The following is a 3,291-nucleotide window of genomic DNA, read 5'->3' on the forward strand; positions in this document are numbered from 1 at the left end:
ATTCCACGTGCCTCAGAGCAACCAAGCCATGTGCCACAACTACTGAGCCCGTGTGCTGCAACTACTGAAGCCCATGTGCCTAGAGCCTGTGCTTGGCAGCAAGAGAAGCCACCACAGTGAGAAGCCCGTACACTATGATGAAGAACAGTCCCCACTCTCCACACTCGAGAAAGCCGTGTACAAAGACCTAGTGTAACCAAAAAAATTTAAAAAAAGATTTGCCCCACTTCCCCAATTCCTGGGCCACATTCCTGCCTCCAGCTGGAGGGCCACACTCCAGAGGCCAGGAGAGTCCTGGGGGTCAGGCCAACTGAGGTCTCGGCAGCCCAGAGCACGGGGCTGGTGGAGAGATGGCTACATGTCCTGAGCCATGGTCAGTCAGAAGGCCGAAGCTGAGTCACGCCACATGCTGGGGAATTAGTCACAGCCACTGAGCTCTTGATGCCAGCCCAGCAGAGGCCCTGGGAGGTGACAGCAGCACTCAAGGCTTCCACAGGGACACTTTGCCACTCTCAGCCCCAGGCAGGTGGCCCAGCAGGAAGACCACCAGGACAGAGCCTCGCAAACTCTCTTTCTCTAGGCTCAAGTGACCGGAAATCAGATCTTGGGAAACCAATGGTGAATAGTGCTGGGCAGACCTGTCTGCTCCTCTGCAGGGCCTTTGAGCAGGCTGAGGGCTTTCTGTTTAGGCTTGCCGCCAAGCCTGGCCAGGTTTTTCTTCAAACAGCCCTTGAGTCAGTTAGCTGATCTGCCACTCCAGGGCCAGTGCCCCAGCTCAAGTCATTCCTCCCCACTCTCCTGGACACCTGCCTGGTCTCCTTCCTGGGCTGCCCTTCAGCCCTTCTACCACCTACTCTCCACAAGGAAGTGTGAAGTTTCTAGATCTGAGGGGCTTCCCTGGTGGCACAGTGGTGAGGAACCTGCCTGCCAATGCAGGAGACGCAGGTTCAATCCCTGGTCCGGGAAGATCTCACATGCCAAGCAGCAACTAAGCCCATGTGCCACAACTACTGTACCTGTGCTCTAGAGCCCAGGAACCACAACTATTGAGCCCCTGAACCAGAATAACTGAAACTTTCATGTCCTAGAGTTCATACTCCACAACAAGAGAAGCCACCGCAATGAGAACTCCATGCACTCCAACTAGAGTAGCCCCCCAGTCGCCACAACAAGAGAAAAGCCCACACAGTAATGAAGACCCAGCACAGCCAAAAATAAATAAAATTACTTTTTAAAAATCTAGATCTGATCTTATCACTTCCTCTCTACCCTACTGAAGACACCTGAATGGCTTCTCAGGGCTCTTAGGATAAATCCAACCCCTACAGGCCTAGCTCCAACCACATCAGCTTTTGCCACTCATCCCTTGGTTCACCCAGCTGAGCTACATCCTAGAAACTCCCCACTCCTTCCTGTCTAACAGCTGTGGAAGCCCACCTCCTACAGGGCCCTCCAAAATTCCTTGCCTCTCAGTACTCACAACCTTGTTGAAATCCTCTCCAAGAATGAACCCAGCCAGTCTCTACTGCCAAGAGAGTATGGTGGAAGTGAAGGTGCAGGACTTCTGAGCTGTTGTTGTTGTTCAGTCACTCAGTCATGTCCGACTCTTTGTGGCCCCATGGACTGCAGCACACCAGGCTTTTCTGTCCTTCACTATCTCTCAGAGTTTGCCCAAGTTCATGTCCATTGAGTCAGTAATGCTATCCAACCATCTCATCCTCTGCTGCCCCTATCTCCTTTTCCCCTTAATCTTTTCCAGCATCAGGGTCTTTTCCAATGAGTCAGCTCTTCGCATCAGGTGTCCAAAGTACTGGAGCTTCAGCTTCAGCATCAGTCCTTCCAATGAGTCTCCAGGATTCATTTCCTTTAGGATTGACTAGTTTTATCTCCTTGCAGTCCAAGGAACCCTCAAGAGTCTTCTCCAGCACCACAGTTCGAAAGCATCACTTCTTCAGCTCTCAGCCTTCTGTATGGTCCAACTCTCACATCCATACATGACTACAGAAAGGAACATAGCTTTGACTATATGCGAGAACTCCATGAACAGTATAAAAAGGGCTTCTGAGTCTAGACCACAAAAGCCACCTTGTTCTCTTGGGGAAAGCCAGCCATCATGTCATGAGGATGCTCAAGCAGCTTTGTGGGGAGGCCATGGGAAGAGGAACCAGTTTGTCAGCCAGGTGAGTGAGCCACTTTGAAAGTGGTTCTTCCAGCCCCAGTCAAGCCTTCAGATGATTGTAACCCCAGCCAATATCTGACTGTATTCTCTGAGACACCTCAAGCTGGAACCGTTCACTTTGCTGCTTTCTGATCCCCAGCCTATTGAAACCGTTGAGTGATAATACATGGCTGGTAGTGTTCTAAGCCACTAGATTGTGGGCCTTTTTGTTATCCAGCCATAAAAAAATATTGTAAGGTTTCAGAACTTGCTGTTGTTTTAGCCTGCTACTCCATGTGTTCACTTCTCCTACTTAGAGAATCATTAGTCATTCTTCCTATTTGGCTCACTCATCACTTCCTTCAAGGAGCCTTTCCTGACCTCCCCCAACACTATCAGGTGTCTTGATAGGCTTTTTTTTTTAAGTTTCTTTTCTTTTCTTAAGGCTTTCTTGAATTTGTTACAATACTGCTTCTGTTTTATGTTTTGGTTTTATGGCTGCAAGTCATGTGAGATCTTAGTTCCCCAACCAGGGATCGAACCTGCACCCCCTTGCATTGAAAGGCAAAGTCTTAATCGCTGGACCACCAGGGAAGTCTCAATAGGCTTTTTAAAAAATAAATTTATATGGGAAGATAATTGTTTTACAATATTGTTGGTTTCTGTGATGCATCAACATGAGTCAGTCATGGGTATATATATGTATCTTTCCTCTTGAACCTCCCTCCCACCTCCCACACCATCCCAACCATCTAGGTTGTCACAGAACACTGTGTTTGAGCTCCCTGAGACATACAGCAAATTCCCACTGGCTATCTAATCTTACGTATGGTAATGTATATGTTTCAATGCTACTCTATCAATGCATCCCCCTCCCATTCCCACACTGTGTCCACAAGTCTGTTCTTTATGTCTGTGTCTCCGTTGCTGCCCTGCAAATAGGTTCATCAGTACCATCTTTCTAGATTAGAGCACTAGGCAGAACTCGCATCGTGTCAACACCTGCCACAGGCCTTCAAGTTGATAGGCTCTTTCTTTCACAGCCTATGCCTAAGCTGGTGATCACACATTTGGGGGTGATAACTTTTTGCCATCATCTAACAAAGTGCCCAAGATGTAGTTGGCACAGAACA

This window comes from Giraffa tippelskirchi, chromosome 6, assembly GCF_054371585.1.
Source record: "Giraffa tippelskirchi isolate mGirTip1 chromosome 6, T2T-mGirTip1v1.2.pri, whole genome shotgun sequence".
In the NCBI taxonomy this organism is placed as follows: domain Eukaryota; kingdom Metazoa; phylum Chordata; class Mammalia; order Artiodactyla; family Giraffidae; genus Giraffa; species Giraffa tippelskirchi.